A 19,705-nucleotide genomic window follows, 5' to 3' on the forward strand; every position below is an offset into this window, starting at 1 on the left:
AATTCATGCTTGCCTGGGAGTGCCATACACCTTTAACAGACTCCCGCAGGAGTATAAACATTCCCCCATGATTTCACATGTTCTAATTCTAAAATTTTACAGTCTCAATCTTTCCAAATAATCTGATCAGAGGAGACCCCACCTTGAAATTTTAGGGGAAGCTGCAACAGTCATCTGGCAAGAACTTTGTGAATTAGCAGTCTAAACTGATTTCACCTGAATCTCAAAACCTACTTTTTAATTAACATTGCCAGTTGCATTTTCAACTGAGCATATTTCCTTTCTTTTTTGTTTCACAGGAATGCTGAATGAACTGCACATGGATGGATGGATTAGGCTACACCAAACTTGGATGTATACAAGAAATACTGTCATTAGTTTGGGCTGTAATACTATTTCTGCTATGCATAATTATCTGGAAACTGAAATTTGTTTCTCAGACATCCAAATCAGATGGTTGGTACAATTTCACTTTGCACAACCTGTGCTTGCATTTTGTTCATGGGGAAAACAGAGTGTAGGAATTCCTAATTGTAGAATGTAAATTGTGAAATTTGTGTACAAAGTGGTGGCCATGGATAGAAGAGTATGTACTTCTAAAAATACCTATGCTTAACTTAAATTGTTTACAGTGGCACTGCACAGCAACATCACCTTTTATGGGCAAGAGTGGATCATCACAGATGAGAGTGGAAATCAACACATACCATCTCTAAAGAGAATTAAAGGAGACAAAATTTTGATAGGATGCCAAATTCAAAATAATCTTAAATATAGGACAACACTCTTACAAATTGTTGTAAGTTATGTAGAAGGAAAAGGTGCTGCAAATAATGCTGAACAACATACAGACCTACTCTTTTAAGCATGAGTGTTGGCCCACCTTTAAAATATTCCATCCAACTCTTGTGTCTCTGGACAGACCCCAACTCTTGGCTTAGCTTGGGAGCTTTAGTCTTTGATTCAAAATTGTTGAAGAGCCATATTTACCAACTCCGCCTCCTATCAAACTATCTTCCTACATCTATAACATTGGTCCTTACTTAATAAAAATTGCCTTAGTTTAAAAGACAAATGTGTGCCAAGGAAGGTGGAAACCTTAATGTAATGGAAAGAAGACCCCTTCCTCCAAATTATTAAACCTTCGAAAATTACGGGACTTCCAAGCAAAAATGTAGGAAAAGAAATAACAGTTCTTTACTAGAAAATATAAATAACAGAACAGAGCAAACAGCAAAACAATAACAACAGTTTCCCACCCATTAAGCAGTTTCCCCTTTGGTGTAATTATGACCATGGCCGGCAGGTGTGCGCTACCGGCTTAGGCGAAGCAAAGGGTGCAGTAGCTTTTTCGTGGCCAGCAGGGGGTGGTCCGATGCAAGTTTGGGACCTCCACAGGGGTGATAGTGGTTCAGATGAGAAGGAAGAGGTGAAGGAGGAGGGGGTGGTCCTCTGGGTATTCACACGGACTGTGCTGCTCGTGGCAGTGGCAGCCACACAAGTCTCAGTCAGTGGGGCATCCAGGACCCTCTTGCAAGCAACGGACGTACAAGCAGGCAGTAGGGAGAGCTCCACAGCAGTTTCAAAACTGCTGTGCAGGAGCAGTCCAAGGCGAAAAAAACCACACAAACCTCTATGTTCCCAGCCGGGAAAAAACTATTCACAACCAGCTAAGAACTGTGAAACTTTTCTTCCCCTCGACTCCCCAAACCATTTCAGCTGTATGGCAGAGTACTTGGCTACTCCTTTTGTTTCTTAATCCTGTCTATCCTGTCTATTCACCTAGAAAACGACCCCCTCCCCCCTTTCCATCGTATTTTCCAGATGACAAATGGGAAGAAATTCCCTGAGAAACATAACCAACCAAAAAAAAACCAAAAAACAAAAAAAAAAAAACCCAAAAAAAACCAAACCACAGGCCAAGAGTGTTATAGATACATATTATATTATATTATTGACTTTTCGCAAATATTAAAAAGAATACTATATGTGTTATGTTGGAAAATTATGCTGTATTAATCTCTTTTAAGTAGTGTGGTAAATATAGTTTTTAGGCTAGAACGTAATATTAAAATAGAAACTATGTGATGTAAGATACTTTTTGTAACTAGCTCAAGGAATAGATAAGATAACCAAGAAATTCATTGCATACAGATAACAGCAACAAGACACCAAAAATTCCAAGAGAAGAATTATTGCCTCCTTATTGGGACTATTCAGACTTCTTCCAAACTTCTAGGAGACAAGAAATTGACTTATAAGATGAAGGAGGCAGGCAGAAATTAAACAGAGGACATCCTTGTTTGAAAAGAATGTTTGCATCATGTATGAGATATATGAATATGCAACAGGCTATTGCTTTTAAGGGTTAATCCTTTATTAGTGTTATAAATGAATTCTCCAATTTATTAATTAAAGAAAATTTATTAAATGGTCCAAATATAAATTTAGGGAATAACAACAAAAAGCCACTATCAAAAAAAAGGGTCAAGGCCGAGCCTGGGTATCAGTGCTGGGTGACATACAGGTTTGGCCACTATAGCAGATGGTCCCCTATGCTTCACACCAACTGTCCTGTCCAAGTGATTTTTATATGATTTTTCTTGCCCGAGGCAGAGTCCCTTTTCTTCCTTTTCGGACTGCACATATTCATGTGGAGTTCTTTCTCTGTGGCAATTTGAACAAAACATGTCTGGAGAGTGATGAACACCCATGATTGCGCATTCCTGTATTGGGATGTATCTCCCTGATGGCTCTGCCTATCTCAATCTCAGATATTTATTGTGTATTCATTGTCCAGGCATTCCTTGGACCACCTTGATGGATGATCCATCTCAGGGCTGGCCATGTTAATTTGATTGTAAATTAAGTCCTCCCTCCTTTGTCCAGGTGGTTTTGACATTGTGTTGCAATCCCTGTCACTTGTGTGTTCTAAAAACTTCTTATAAGAGTATGTTATGTGTAGTAGATATAATTCGCGCCATCTCTAATATAAAATTTGTGATATTGAATATTTGTTGGAGCATACACATTTGTTTGTTTCCATGCAGGAAAAGGAGTTGTGAGTACTGCGTGGTTGAGTGGCGCGTGGGTGGGTGTGTGTGTGAACGTGACATAGTCACGGTGTGAGTTCGAACCCCAATAAGCCACAGTTTCACTAGTCCGCAAGGGAAGTGGTCGGCTACAGGGGAAGTGAAAGAACTCTGGTATACTCACAACACGCATACGACCTGAAACTCGGGGAGTTACAGGGATCCACCCACCGAACGGGTTGGGGGGAGGGAAGGTACGTTCTCGTGGGCTCGAGAAATTGGTAAGCCTCACCGACTCTGGGCTCGGGGTGCCCAAGAAAACAGGTAAAAGAGAGCTCACTCATCTTCCAGCCAAAAACCCACGGGCCGGTTCGCTGTGTGGTTACTAGGTTGGCAAGGCTCAGTCGGGAACAGACCGGTTTAAACACTTAGTAAAACTGTGTCCGGGACAGGACTGAAATACACATTTTAGCACGTGGGTAACTGACTTTTCAGAACGACTTGCGGACACTCACTTGGACTACTGTGAAAAATTGTATGGACTTGTTTGTTCATCAAGAGTGTGAAATTAGGATAAAGGAAAAGTGTGGAGGTTGGGGCATGGAACTGGCAGCCTTGGGCAAGGCTGGTAACTGCAAGCAAATATTGTGAAACAATGTAATGACTATATATGCAAGAAAGATCTTGCAGGACTGGCTGAAACTGATAACCGCAGCGGAAGAGACCCGTCACCCCTCTTGTGAAATCAGCTGTTCCCAGCCCAATACAACGCAGAGGAGATAAGAATGCGAAGCTGTGGAGTTGCGTTATTTGTATGTTTTATTATCCCTGTATTATGTATTGGTTTATTCTTTTGTACCCCCGTGTGCAACTTGGTTTATCCCCAGTTTTCCCGCCTTGTCCTCCCTTCCCGCCTTCCCAGTATCTATCCATCACCCTGAAAGAGGCATTTTACCCCCCCCGGGTGCCTTGTCTATCACTCGGTGCCCCTTCCCATCCATCCAGAAGCTTCTACTCAGGGCACCGGGTGATTGGGCGAGGACCTGGGGCTCCCCCCATATCTTTCTCCCATTGGACCCCATCATATCCCCCCATCCCGGAGCCACCCCCTATCCCTATCCCCATTGGTCGTTGGATACCCCTCCCTTACAGTTTATAAGCCAGTGCAAGCACCTTGTGCTTGTTCCTGTTGGCTGGCACCGTTCTAGGATATTTGGCCCCGTTGGGCTACAATAAACTCGGACTTAGCCCCCAGCAGGATCCGCTCTTCATTTACCACCGCGAGGCTTGCTAGCGCTGCCTGGAACCCACAAAGGCACTCTCCAAACCCCAGCTGGGAGCGGCGGAGGGTGCCTCCATCGCCCGCCCTCGCCCCACAAGAGCTAGCCGGGGCTGAGAGAAAAGGGATTTGGGGCGGGAGCGCGGCACGAAGCTCTCAAAAAAAGTATAAAAAGTGACTGAAGAGAGGGAGGTGTGTCAGCCCTTGGCGGAGCACGGACTCCCTGGCTGCACCCAGCACTGTTTGCTTGTTATCGCTTGCTGTAATTAAAAAAATTATTAATTGATCTTAAAAGGCTGAATCAAATTATTTGCCTCAATTTATAACAAATTTGGTGCCGTGACTCGGATCGGAACACCTGGAAAGGGGAGCCTTGCTAAGGAGGCGCCCCACTGCCTTTGCTTTAACAGTGGCCTTACGAGGACACTCCTCCCCGGACTCCGACCGACGAACCTAAAATCCAATAGAAGCAAAGAACTGCCGGCGACCCCCTTAATTTTTGTGCACGAAGCCCCGGGCGAAGACACTGGATGGTGTACGTATTTTCCAAAGGACCTGGTGTCCGGAGGAGGCCTGTTCTGGGAGAACGGGACCGCCTGGTTGGGGGTGGGGATCCTGGAGTGTGACGAGTGTGGTGTATGAGAGGGGGGCCGGAAGCTCGGACTCCCCAAGCAGGTGCGGACCTCATAGTAGTGTGGTTCCCATATCCGGCGACGGACTGGGCCACAAATTGAGGGAAGCAAGTGTATGTGTGAGAGAAGGCACTCCAGAAGATGAGTCAGAGGAAAAGCAAGCCTGCTGAACCCATGGGTGGGGGAATCCCTGTAAAACTTCCCCATATTCCAGAGGATAGTCCATTAGGCTTAATGATTAAGTATTGGAATGCCTTTCCCTCTAGGAAGGGAAAAGATAAAGTAAAAATGGCTCATTACTGCATGGAAGTTTGGGGGGGGAAACAAATAAGAGAGGATCAGTTATATTGGCTGGTATTTGGGTCTTTTGAGGATTGGATCTGTCAGGCCTTAAATATTTACAATAATTCCAAAGAACCCTTTAATTTGTAAGAAAGTGAATATGCAGCTCTCTGTATAAGAGGAGAGACAAGGGCAAAATTATTTGCTCTCAATATCGAGAGGAAGAAAAAGAGGTCACAAGAAACTGAATTACCCCAGGTATCCCTCCTCCCTATATACCGCCACCACCACCATCTCTTCCATTGCCACCTCCACCGCCACAACATTTATACCCCCCCCCCCTACCCGGAACCTTCACTAGTAGACGACCCAGGTCCCTAGGCACCCATTCAAGAATTATCGGAGGATGAGGGACTGGAAGGTGAAAAGTCGGAGGAAAGTATCCCTGAGTGTTCTCGGCGAGTAACCTGAAGCCAGACCCCACAAAAGGGAAAGCAAGAATTGGGTATATTTACCCTTAAAGAACATGGAATGGGAATGGTGCCTAACCCAAATGCAGCGCAACCAGGACAGCCTGCCCAGATTCTGGGAATAGGGTACTGTCTCGGTTTGACAAGACAGGAGTCTGTGAAGGAGGGCAAAAGCCTCCTGTGCAATGGAGAAGGTAAACCCCCTCCCTCCGAATTACTAGGATTTTTAAATTAAAAGGCTCACAGGCAAAGATATGGGAATGGGAGTAACAATTCTTTACTAGGAGAAAACTAGATAACAATTTCAAAAGGCAAATGCAATCGGTACAAACAAAACTAGTGATAAAGTCCACAACCTGAGGATTCGGGGTGTTGGTAGCAGTCCGGTTGAATTGATAGCTGCTCCTCTTGCGGTGGCTGATGAATTGCAGCTGAAGTGGTGATCTTTAGAAGGGTATAGTTTTCTCTGAAGAACTGGTGGCAGTTGGGCCGGTCTTCCTCTGCGCTGGGGTTGCCTCCGAGCTCCGCCGCCGCCGCCTCACCGCGCTCCAGCCGCTTCTCTGGGAGTCCCACGGTAGGAGCTGCTTCTCTGGCAATCCCCCGCCGAAGGAGCTGCTTCTCTGGGAAATCCCGCAAAAAGAGAGCTGCTCTGTCCCCCAAAATGTACCCCTTTTATCCAATAAAAGAGTGCTTGGCTTCCCCCTCTGGGTGGAGCATCTCACAATGGGATGTTATTACATTACCAGCCCTGCATTGAATCAGTCAGTGGCCCATTAACAAACCATTACCTCTTCTGAGCAAACCATTGTTCTTGGAAAAGATAACAAATCTGCCCAACCTCCAACAGATGGCAAATAGAATACAAGCTTATCTTACAACCCAGGACTGGTATATATCCATCCCATTAAACTCAGGGGATGTTAGGGAATTTAAAAAGAAAATGGGACATTTGTTAGAAGATCCTTTAGGGGTGGCAGAATGGTTGGATCAATTTTTAGGACCTAATATTTATACTTGGGAGGAGATGCAATCCATTTTAGGGATTTTGTTTTCTGCAGAAGAAAGGAGAATGATTAGGGAAACGGGCATGAGAATCTGGGATGATGAACATCAACAGGGACCATTAGCAGATACTAAATGGCCCCTACAGAATCCCCAGTGGAATAATCAAGACCCACTACACCGTTCCCATATGGGCGAGTTGCAAGATATATAATACAGGGAATAAGGAAGGCTGTCCCTCGTGGACAGAATGTACAAAAGGCATTCAAGGAACAACAGAAAAAGGATGAAGATCCAACTGAGTGGTTGGAGAGGCTGAGAAAAGCCTTTCAGTTATATTCAGGAGTGGACCCTAACACTCCTGAAGGGGAGACACTGTTGAAAGTTCATTTTGTGGTAAACTCGTGGGTGGATATTCGAAAGAAGTTGGAAAAGTTAGAAGGGTGGCAAGCAAGGGGGCTGGATGAATTACTGCGGGAGGCTCAGAAGCTTTATGTTAGGAGGGAGGATGAGAACTACAAGAAGCAGTCTAAGATTATGTTAGCAGCTGTAAGGGAAGGACAGAGGCAATCTCCCCAAAGAAGGGGTGGTGGTCACCCAGGAGGTTTGAGGGGAGCTGGTCGACAGGTGCATGAAGGAAGACAAGGTGGAGGAGATAGGATTGTTTGCTTTTACTGCGAAGCTCTCAAGAAAAGTATAAAAAGTGACTGAAGAGAGGGAGGGGTGTCAGCCCTTGGTGGAGCACGGACTCCCCGGCTGCACCAAGCGCTGTTTGCTTGTTATCGCTTGCTGTAATTAATAAAATTATTAATTGATCTTCAAAGGCTGAATCAAATTATTTGCCTCAATTTATAACACTACTGTTATGTGTAGTAAATATAATTCGCACCATTCCTTGTATGAAATATGTAATATTAGATACTTGTTAGATTATGCCTGTTGTATTAGTTCCCCCCCCCCCTTTGCAGGCTAGACTGGGTGTTTATTGGAAACTGATTTACAAGTAAAAGGATATGGCTCGGCCAGGAGATGGGCCATGTCTGGGCTCCAGGTGTTGATCATCAGTGCTGATCATCGCATGAATGGCCCAGGATGGATATAATGGAAATCCTCAAACAGATCCATGTGAATGCAGCCTTCCCGTAAACTCTCATCAAGAATTCAACTACTCTGGACATTGAATTATTTCTCCTCATCACCAAAAAAAGAAAATTTTATTAACCTATGGACTCTGAATAGAAGAAAAGACTGATTGCTGAAATATTGGCCTCAGGCGGAATTTTCCCTATAAAAAACTGCTTATGCCAGGATGGAGGTGTGTGGGCATAGGGGAAAACCTCTGCTGAGGCTGACTCCTTGTTGCACACCCAGGGCCGACACCGGGCTTGGCTCTGTTCTTTCCTTGTGGCTGGCTAGACAGAATTTGACCGCTAATAAAAATTATTTTTATTTTTAAATCTGGCTGAATAAATTCTCATTTATAACAATCTGGTAAGGAAAACTTTTAAATATGGGACAAGGGAACAGTAAGGTGCCCCTTGGGTTAATGTTTTAAAAAGGCTGTGCAGCTTCGTGCAGCCACAGGCAGCGTGGCTCTGCTGTTTTTAGAACCCGCGCGGCAGCGGCAGACGCGGCGGTGCCAGCTCGGAGAGAGCAGGGGGGCTCTGCCTGCCCCTGCCCTTCGCCGCGGTGCGGAGCAGCTTTGGTTTTCCCGTGGCGGGAGGGGGAGGGGGAGGGGGCTCCTACCTACCCTGATAGTGGTGGGAGGCGGCGACAGCTCCTGGTGGCGGCGGGGGGCGCGGGCGGCGGGGGGAGCGCGGCTCGAGCTTTCCTGCCACGCGCGGGCAGCGCTGGTCTCCGCTCGGTCACGTGGCGTGGAAGAGTCCCCGTTCCTGCAGGCGGCAATTTTAAAAGCAGCACAAGCTGCTGCTACTGCTCTGCAGGGTTGAAATCTAAGTGCTTTCGCTTCTCAACCGCGGTTTTTGGAAATTGGTAGCGAATTTGTTTTGTTTCTGGTCAGTATAAAGTTGTGCTGTGCATTTTATGCCTAAAATGGGAGTGGGACAATGAGGAGCTGGATTATGCCAGGCTGTGGGAATATGCCAGCACGCGGCTGTTCCCTATTAAAACCTCTGGCAGCAAGGTAAGCTCGAAAAAAACTTTAGAACCCCTAGAAAACCTGCCCCCCCATACCAAGTTCCCCCATCACAAGCACAGGTCTCGGCAGGCCCCCCCCCCCCCCCCCCCCAACTCCAGAGCAGTCTCCATCGCCCCTAATGAAATGAACAGGGTCTATGCCTTTATTCGTGTTCAGCTCTTTATTAAAAAGTCAGCTCGGCAGGGGAGTGTTGTAGCTTCTTCCAGTAGCCGAAGGGTGAGAAGGCATGCAGAGTCTGTCCCTGGAGTCTCCGTGGCACACTGGTAGCCGGAGGTGAAGAGGTGTCCGGTCTGTATCTGAAGTCCTGATCAGCAGACCGTGCTCTCTCCTTTCCTCCTGGCACACTGGTAGCCAAAGGGTGGGGGAATGCGCAGATCCTGCTGCCAAGATCCAGCAGGCAGCTATCCCCCTCCTGCCCTCCTGGTAACACCAGGAAGAGTGTCTGTCTTCCTTGTGCCTGCTTCCCACAGCCCAGTCCAATCTGGTCCTCTGCAGGTTATGGTGACAGGTCAAACACAGACTAGGGATGGGGTTCCCTTTTCCCCAACCAGCACACCCATCCAGCCCCCTCCACTGTGCCCCTCTTTTTCATTTTGGGGTGTTTTTCATCCCCAAAACCCCCTCCCATGATTCCACTGGCTTATTTTGCATCCTAGTCCTAGTTTGGGTGGGGGTGTAGGTGATTCCCAGGAGCAATTAGGTAATTAATATTTCAATGTCAGTACTTAGTTCGAGCCAACTGTCCCAGCCAGGCTGTTTTGTTCATAACAAGAGTCTGGTGGAGGAGAGTCCACTGATAGGATTAAAAGAAATGGGTGCAAAAGTATTGGTGGAACAAAGGAACAAAAGAGCACACTAAAACACCTTAACAATATTTTAACCAATGTTACATTCCCAAATAAGCATCTACTGTGTTTTGTATGCTGGCTAACAAAAGAAATACCAAATTTTACTGTGCAGGAAACGAATTCAGTCTCATTTTGGGACCAAATTGGACAGATATTAACTTTAAAAGTCGAAAATGGTGAACATAAAGCTTCTGTATTTATTCTGATATTTTTACAAGCTCAAAAACAGATTTTAGAAGCAGAAAAAAGTATACAGACACAGACTAACAGTCCGACTAACCCCTTTTCCCCTCCCTATCCACCCCCTCGATACTGAAGCGATACGCGGAATAAATAAATAGACTCCACAACTCGATGTAGTTATGAAGTGGGTATGTATGTCAGCGCCCGGCACAAGTGAGATAGCTCTCCAAAATCTTGTGCCCCCAGCTGAAGTTTGTCTCACAATTTCATTCAAAAAGGTGTTCTATACGAAATACATTACACAACTTTTCTATTCATATTCAATCCCTGGCCCTGCCTGTCTTCGCCTCTCATGCTAAATAGGTCCACGCCCTTCTGAACATGCGTGGTTTTCTGTGGTGGCCTTGCAGGGGTCTCTGGTGGTCTTCTGAGGCTGAAACCATAGGCTTCCTCTGCATTGAACTTTTGAACTCTTCTCCTCTGCTCATGCGCTTTTGGTCTTCTGCTCTGTTATCTGGATAAGTCCATCATCCTTGACATGTTTGGAGACAGAGGGGCCTCCTTATCTGAGTTCTTTGCATTCCTGGTCTTCTCTGGTATTTGTCTTTTTTCAAGAAGCTTTAAAGATTTAGTTTTCCCTATGCCTTTTGTGCTATGGCAGAGGTTTCTTAAAATTCAACACACGATTCAACAAACATGATACATTCATTTTTGATACATTTATTTTTGATACATTAATTTTTGATACATTCATTTTGTTAGCTCAAGTGATCTCTGTAAAATCTCTTATTTCAGTCCCCCCTTTTCTTAAAACATAGTAAATTCTTTTACTACAGGGGTCCTGGTCTAAATTCTAGACTACTATTATGACAGTTTTAGCAGGATTCCATGAGTTCTAAAGAATGAAGTCAGAATGGCCACACGTTGTAACATATTCCAATTCCACAAGAGTGTTAAAATAGACATTATTAGACTAATAGTAACTAATTGTCCTGGGTTGCAAGATAAGCTTGTATTCTATTTGCCATCTGTTGAAGGCAAACCTGTTGGGCAGGTTTTGTTATCTTTTCCAAGAACCGGTTTTGCTCCTAAGAGGTAATGGTTTGTTAGTGGGCCATTGACTGATTCAATGCAGGGCTGGTAACATAACACCATCCTATTGTGAGATGTTCCACCCAGAGGGGGAAGCCAAGCACTCTTTTATTTGATATAAGGGGGTACCTTTTTGGGGACAGGGCAGCTCTTTACTTTGGGGGATTGCCAGAGAAGCAGCTCTCTTCGGCGGCACTCGCAGTGAAGCAGCCGGAGCGCGCTGAGGCGACGGCAGCGGAGCTCGGAGGCAACCCCGGCGCAGAGGAAGACCGGCCCCACTGCCACCAGATCTTCAGAGGAAAACTATACCCTTCTAAAGGTCACCACTGCAGCTGCAATTCATCAACCACTGCAAGGGGAGCAATCGTCCCAGCAGGACTGCTACTGGCACCCCGAATCCTCAGGTTCTGGACTTTTTTCACTGGTTTTGTTTGTACCGATTGCATTTGCCTTTTTAAATTGTTGTCTAGTTTTCTCCTAGTAAAGAATTGTTACTCCCATTCCCATATCTTTGCCTGAGAGCCTTTTAATTTAAAGATCCTGGTAATTCAGAGGGGGGGGGGGGGGTGGGGTTGCCTTCTCCATTGCACAGGAGGCTTTAGCCCTCCTTCACAGATTCCTGTCTTGTCGAACCGAGACAGACCCTCTGTAACTTCGGCTCCAGAATCCCAGTGGTCGGCCTCGAGTCTCCCCAGGGACTTTCTGCCAAAGGCTCCAGGACAACCCATGGTTCCCGGCTGCAGAGTAGAGCACATTCTTGACCTCTGGTCCCGTTCTGACTGGGCCAAGGGCTACAGCATGAGCGATCTCCTGCTTGATCTGGGTGAAGGCTTGTTGCTGCTCAGGGCCCCAGTGGAAATCATTCTTCTTTCGGGTAACCAGATAAAGAGGGCTCACAATCTGGCTATAGTCAGGAATGTGCATTCTCCAGAAACCTATGGCACCCAGGAAAGCTTGTGTTTCCTTTTTGCTGGTTGGTGGGGACATAGCTGTGATCTTGTTGATGACCTCAGTGGGAATCTGGCACCGTCCATCTTGCCATTTCACTCCCAGGAACTGGATCTCTCGGGCAGGTCCCTTGACTTTGCTCTTCTTGATGGCAAAGCCAGCTTCTAGTAGTATCTGGATGATCCTCTCACCTTTCTCAAACACTTCTGCCGCTGTGCTCCCCCACACAATGATGTCATCAATGTATTGCAGGTGTTCTGGAGCCTCACCCTTTTCTAGTGCAGCCTGGATCAGTCCATGGCAGATGGTGGGGCTGTGTTTCCACCCCTGGGGCAGTCAGTTCCAGGTGTACTGCACGCCCCTCCAGGTGAAAGCAAACTGAGGCCTGCATTCTGCTGCCAGAGGAATGGAGAAAAACGCATTAGCAATATCAATGGTGGCATACCACTTTGCTGCCTTGGACTCCAGCTCGTACTGGAGTTCCAGCATATCCGGTACAGCAGCGCTCAGCGGTGGAGTCACTTCATTTAAGCCACGATAGTCCACAGTCAATCTCCATTCTTTGTCAGATTTGCGCACAGGCCAGATGGGGCTGTTGAAGGGTGAGTGGGTTTTGCTGACCACCCCTTGGCTCTCCAGCTCCCGAATCATTTTGTGGATGGGGATCACGGCATCTCGATCCGTCCGATACTGCCGGCGGTGCACTGTCGAGGTCGCAATTGGCACTCGTTGCTCTTCCACCCTTAGGAGTCCTACTGCAGAGGGGTTTTCTGACAGTCCAGGCAAGGCGTTCAATTGCTTAATGTCTTCTGCCTCTACAGCGGCTATTCCAAAAGCCCACCTGAGTCCCTTTGGGTCTTTGTAATAGCCGTTCCGGAGGAAGTCTATGCCTAGGATACACGGAGCATCTGGGCCAGTCACTATAGGATGTTTCTTCCACTCCTTCCCAGTCAGGCTCACCTCGGCTTCCACCAGAGTCAATTGTTGTGATCCCCCTGTCACACCAGCAATGGAAACAGGCTCTGCCCCCACATGTCCCGATGGTATCAGAGTACACTGTGCACCAGTATCAACTAAAGCATCATATTTTTGTGGCTCTGATGTGCCAGGCCATCGGATCCACACTGTCCAGAAGATCCGGTTTTCCCGTGCCTCTCCCTGGCTAGAGACAGGGCCCCTCTAACACTGGTTATCATTCCTTTCCTGGGCATACATACTAGAGGTCCCTTCAAGGGGGTCTGACTGATCGTACCCACAAGCTTGGTCATGGGAGGTTGAGGCTACCTTCACTTTGGTGGAACTCCCCCGGTTAGAGTTTCCCTCCTTGAGTTGACGGACCCGTGCTGCCAGGACAGAAGTGGGTTTCCCATCCCACCTCCCCATGTCTTCCCCATGGTCACGCAGGAAGAACCACAGATTAGCCCTTGGGGTGTACCCTCTCTCTCTAGCTGGGGATTGTTGGGCGCTGATTCTGGGGCCTGTGACTCTCACGGGTGCTGTATTAACCTTCTTTATCTCCTCCCTCATCTCCTCTTTAAACTCCTTAATCACAGCTGAGATATGAGCCTGCATTGGGCCATTAATCATACTCTCATAATTCCTAAGTTTGTTGGCAACAGAACCCACTGTCTCTCGGTGAGCGTCAGCATTGATTGTTGCAATGAAGGTGGTGTATTGAGATGGCCCCAGATTTGCTAGACTCCACAGCATTTGTCCCGTACACCTGACCTTGTCTGGGTCATTATTGTGTCGTCCATCCCTCCCAAAGAGTACCTCCAATACTGCCACTTCCCTCAGCTGTTGGATCCCTTCCTCGAGGGTCTTCCAGCGCATTATATGATGGTGCTCCTGCATTCTCTCTCTGTGGACAAACCTCTCCCTGACACTCATTAAGAGCCGCTCCCAGAGAGAAAGGGACCCTGGTTCCCTTACAAAAACCTGATTTATACCCGAGTCCTGGGTCAAGGGTCCCAAGTTCCTTGCCTCACCACCGTCCAGCTGCACGCCTGTACCCATAAGATCCCAAACCCGGAGTAGCCAGGTAGCATAAGCCTCACGCCCTCGTCGCACAATGTCTTTATGCAGATTACGAAGACTTTCATACGTCAGGGACTCAGTGATGATAGCAATCTCTGGGTCCCCTGTGGGTTGTGAGGTTCCTCCATTCCTGTCCCTATCTGCAGGGTGCTCTGCTTTCACCTTAGACTTCCTTGTTTCTACCGGGGCAACTGCTGCTGACCGTGACTGCCTTTGTGGTTCAGCTGGAACCTGGACAGTTGTAACATCTGTGGGTTCCACAGCTGTACTATTAGACTGTCCCTCCTCAGGGCAAAGGGCTGGTTTCTCACCAGCTGGGGAAATGCACTCCTTCAGCATCTCTCGTATCTCCTTAACCAGAACCCTCACCCAATCTGGGCGGTTCATTTCTGAGGTGGGCTGTGGGGCAGGGTCAGGCTCTGGAGCAGCAGCATCTGGAGTCTGTGGTGTAGGTGTGAGGGTAGTTATCCAGGTTAATCTTCCCTTATCTCTGAGTGCTAAATATAATAGGACTATCAGCAACACCACCCATTGTATGGTATCATTAGCACTTAGAAAGGATCTTAACCCTTTGAGAACTGGTGGAGCAGACCCAAAAAGATGGTTAAAAGGTTGGGAGAAAGTTTCCCCAGTTGCTATTTCCTCGCAGTATGTACCGTTATTAAAGTAACCTCAAAAACATACAGTTAGTGTGTGATAGCTATGAATCCATGTACCTGCCTTCCAGAGGAAATTAAAGATCCATGAATTCCTCACCCAATTAACTCAGAAGCCAAACTTGACAACAGACACCGTAGCCTTAGTTATAGGACCCATTTTTAGATAAGGGTCTGCAAATGGGAAAAGTATACCTACGATCACATGCCACCCAAACCAAGGTAAACTAGACCACATGGTGATGCTTAAGATGTTTCTACACACAACAACAACAAAAAAAAACAAAACCAAATTACTTAAGAACTGTTAATCCTTTTTCCCTCTCAATGCCCTCGGGCCCCACGTTGATGCGTCAAAATCTGTCTCGGTTCGACAAGACAGGAATCTGCGAAGGAGGGCTAAAGCCTCCTGTGCAATGGAGAAGGCAACCCCCCCCCCCCCCCCTCTGAATTACCAGGATCTTTAAATTAAAAGGCTCTCAGGCAAAGATATGGGAATGGGAGTAACAATTCTTTACTAGGAGAAAACTAGACAACAATTTAAAAAGGCAAATGCAATCGGTACAAACAAAACCAGTGAAAAAAGTCCAGAACCTGAGGATTCGGGGTGCCAGTAGCAGTCCTGCTGGGACGATTGCTCCCCTTGCAGTGGTTGATGAATTGCAGCTGCAGTGGTGACCTTTAGAAGGGTATAGTTTTCCTCTGAAGATCTGGTGGCAGTGGGGCCGGTCTTCCTCTGCGCCGGGGTTGCCTCCGAGCTCCGCTGCCGTCGCCTCAGCGCGCTCCGGCTGCTTCACTGCGAGTGCCGCCGAAGAGAGCTGCTTCTCTGGCAATCCCCCAAAGTAAAGAGCTGCCCTGTCCCCAAAAAGGTACCCCCTTATATCAAATAAAAGAGTGCTTGGCTTCCCCCTCTGGGTGGAACATCTCACAATAGGATGGTGTTATGTTACCAGCCCTGCATTGAATCAGTCAATGGCCCACTAACAAACCATTACCTCTTAGGAGCAAAACCGGTTCTTGGAAAAGATAACAAAACCTGCCCAACAGGTTTGCCTTCAACAGATGGCAAATAGAATACAAGCTTATCTTGCAACCCAGGACAGGGTCTGAAGCCAACTACACTCCCACAGAGAAGGCAATCTTGGCTGCCTTTGAAGGAGTTCAAGCCGCCTCAGAGGTAATTGGCACAGAAACACAACTCCTCCTGGCACCCCGACTACCGGTGCTGGGGTGGATGTTTAAAGGAAAGGTTCCTACTACCCACCATGCCACTGATGCCACATGGAGCAAATGGATTGCCCTCATCACTCAACGCGCCCGTATTGGAAACCTGAATCGCCCTGGGATTTTGGAGATAATTACAAACTGGCCAGAAGGTGAAAACTTTGGTCTCACTGATGATGAGGAGCAGGTACAAGTGGCAAGAGCTGAAGAAGCTCCACCATACAACCAACTACCAGCAGAGGAGACCTGCTACGCTCTTTTCACTGACGGTTCCTGTCGCATTGTAGGGATGAACCGGAAGTGGAAAGCAGCCGTATGGAGCCCCACACGCCAAGTTGCACAAGCTACCGAAGGAGAAGGTGGATCAAGCCAACTCGCTGAACTCAAGGCCGTTCAGCTAGCTCTGGACATTGCTGAAAGGGAGAAGTGGCCAAAGCTCTACCTTTATACTGATTCATGGATGGTAGCCCATGCTCTGTGGGGCTGGCTGGAAAGGTGGAGGAAGGCCAACTGGCAACGTAGAGGAAAGCCAATCTGGGCTGCTGATATATGGAAAGACATTGCCTCTCGGGTGGAAAAGCTGACGGTGAAAGTCCGTCATGTAGATGCCCATGTCCCCAAAAGTCAGGCTAATGAGGAGCACCGAAACAACGAGCAGGTAGATCAGGCAGCAAAAATAGAGGTGTCAAAGATAGACTTAGATTGGCACCATAAGGGGGAGTTGTTCCTGGCTCGATGGGCTCATGATGCCTCAGGTCATCAGGGCAGAGATGCCACCTACAAGTGGGCACGAGACCGAGGGGTGGATCTAACCATGGACAGTGTTTCTCAGGTTATCCATGACTGTGAGATGTGTGCTGCCATTAAACAGTCCAAGAGAGTGAAGCCCCTATTGTATGGTGGGCGGTAGTCCAAGTACAAATATGGGGAGGCCTGGCAGATTGACTATATCACTCTGCCCCAGACACGCCAAGGCAAGCGCTACGTGCTGACCATGGTGGAAGCCACCACTGGATGGCTGGTGACTTTCCCTGTACCTCATGCCACTGCCCGGAACACCATCTTAGGCTTGGAAAAGCAAGTCCTGTGGAGACACGGCACCCCTGAGAGAATTGAGTCTGACAACGGCACCCATTTCAAGAACAGCCTTATCAACACCTGGTCCAGAGAGCATGGTATCGAATGGATATATCATATTCCCTATCATGCTCCAGCTGCAGGCAAAGTTGAATGGTGCAAAGGACTCCTTAAGACTGCCCTGAAGGCACTTGGTGGGGGAACATTTAGAAACTGGGAAATTAACCTGGCAAAAGCAACCTGGATGGTCAACACCCGAGGGTCTGTCAATCGAGCTGGCCCTGCTCAGTCAGAACCCTTACACACAGTAGATGGAGATAAGGTCCCTGTAGTACATATGAAAGGTATTTTAGGGAAAACTCTTTGGATTAATCTCACCTCAGGCAAAGACCAACCCATTCGTGGGATTGTCTTTGCTCAAGGACCTGGTTACACTTGGTGGGTAATGCAGAAAGATGGGGAGACTCGCTGTGTACCACAGGGAAACTTGGTCTTAAGTGAGAACTGGGTGTAAGATTTCATGGTGTGCAGATGGAAATAGAATAAGGGGTGGATAATGTCCTAGGTTGTAAGATAAGCTTGTATTCTATTTGCCGTCTGTCGAAAGGTTGGGCAGGTTTTGTTATCTCTCCCAAAGACAACGATTTGCCCCGTAGAGGCAATGGTTTGTTTATACACTATTGACTGACTCACTGCCGGGCTGGTAAATGTAACACCATCCTATTGTGAGGGGTCCCACCCAGAGGGGGAAGCCAAGCACTCTATTATTGTATAAAGGGGTAGCTTTTTGGGGAGGGAGGCAGCTTGCTCTCTCTCTTCGCGGGATTGCCAGAGAAGCAGCTCTCTTCGGCGGCACTCGCAGCGAAGCAGCCGGAGCGCGCTGAGGCGGCGGCGGCGGAGCTCGGAGGCAACCCCGGCGCAGAGGAAGACCGGCCCCACTGCCACCAGATCTTCAGAGGAAAACTATACCCTTCTAAAGATCACCACTGCAGCTGCAATTCATCAACCACTGCAAGGGGATCAAACGTCCCAGCAGGACTGCTACTGGCACCCCGAATCCTCAGGTTCTGGACTTTTTTCACTGTTTTTGTTTGTACCGATTGCATTTGCCTTTTTAAATTGTTGTCTAGTTTTCTCCTAGTAAAGAATTGTTACTCCCATTCCCATATCTTTGCCTGAGAGCCTTTTGATTTAAAAACTCCTAGTAATTCGGAGGGGGGGTTTACCTTCTCCATTGCACAGGAGGCTTTAGCCCTCCTTCACAGATTCCTGTCTTGTCGAACCGAGACACTAATATTAATAAAACAATAATGGGGTGACACAGAGTGTTCATGATCCCCGTTGCAGTCGGTGACCATCCAAATAGTGCATCCCACCAGTTATGACTTCCGTCTTGTTTTATTCTTTGCAGGACTCTGTTTATTTTAGTTACGTCATGATGGACAGTTAACAGTGTTCTCTGCCCATTCTTGTGAGTCTCTTCTATAATTTTGATTAGATCTTGATGTTTCATTAATTGTTTTACCAGGGTTAAATTCATTCCAATAGGTGTGTGTGGTAATTCGTTGTATGTTGTTTGGTTTATTTTATTAACTGGTGGGATACGACTGGTGCTGAGTATATAACGTCACGCCAGTAATCTTGATGAAGTTGCAAATACAGAAATTTGAATGATTTTTACTAGATAAGGGGACTTTGTTTTTATCGATTTCTATAACATCACACACAGTTCTCAAACACACACAGCCATTGCCTATATATACTAGTATAGTTTGTTGGTTGGTGTCTGGGTGGATTTCAAAGTGGCAAATGCCCTGATCAGTGTCAAGGCATACATCTTGAGCACTAATCAGATTACTCTCACACATGAATCCCTGTTGTTCCTGAGTAATGCAAGGCTCTAGGTTAATGGTTTGCCATTTCCCTTGGTTTTTCCAGGCCCATTCCCTGTGTTCTGAGGGGTATAGTACTGACTTTTCATGACCCAATCCTAGAGCAACAATGGGGTGAATAGTGTGAACCGTGGCATTACGAATAGTGAGCACAAAGGCAGTAGCAGTGTTAGTGGTGGGATCATATATAAAATTTACCATGGTCCACCAAGACTGGAGGTCTCTCTCAAAGTCTGTAGCACTGTCCCAGATTACTTTTCGTATTTCAGTTGGAAACACCCCTTCACTTCCTTCCCTTATGATTAAAGCAGCTGTTGACTGTATCCATAATTGCGCTTGTATACAGCTAAGGGCTAAAGATATGTTCTCTTGTGCTCTTTCTAATGCATCTACCAGTAAGCTATGGTCTTGATCTTCAAAGTCTCTCCATTTTGGCAGCACTTTTGAGACTTGCCACTGACTATTTCCTAGTGCTAATAGAGATGGCTGTAAAGGCTCTTTTAATTTTGTCAGATCGCTAGTTGCTATAGCTAATTTATTCATTAATATTTCGGAGTCAATCCCATTCAAAACTCCTAACCCGGTCCCTAACATCCCAGTTAAATCCCTTCGCATTCTATCTCAAAGGTGTGCTTGTTTTTGTAGCCACTTTGTCCATCCTTCGAAGGATGACCATAGGAAAGGGGAGCAGGCTGGCTGAACTGTCGAGATATTAGCTTGCATTAACAGTTCAACACGTTTAAGGGACCATTCTGGGTTAAATAACAGTTTTTGTTGACCCGTATTCCTTATAACATATGGTCCGATTTCATAAACTCTGGGTTCAAGATTGAATGGTATATTTTGGGTTTGCGCTTGAGTGCTGGAGTGGGTTGTAGCAGGTTTGGCTATAG

The 19,705-nt window shown here is 46.9% G+C and overlaps 1 pseudogene; it reads right to left on the bottom strand.

Annotated features, from left to right (window-relative positions):
• Window positions 1-3,157: 3,157 nt before the first annotated feature.
• LOC146763186 (uncharacterized) lies at window positions 3,158-19,406 on the bottom strand (annotated as a pseudogene).
• Between the last annotated feature and the right edge of the window lie 299 nt (window positions 19,407-19,705).

This window comes from Lonchura striata, chromosome W (assembly GCF_050655825.1).
Source record: "Lonchura striata isolate lonStrDom1 chromosome W, ASM5065582v1, whole genome shotgun sequence".
NCBI lineage: Eukaryota > Metazoa > Chordata > Aves > Passeriformes > Estrildidae > Lonchura > Lonchura striata.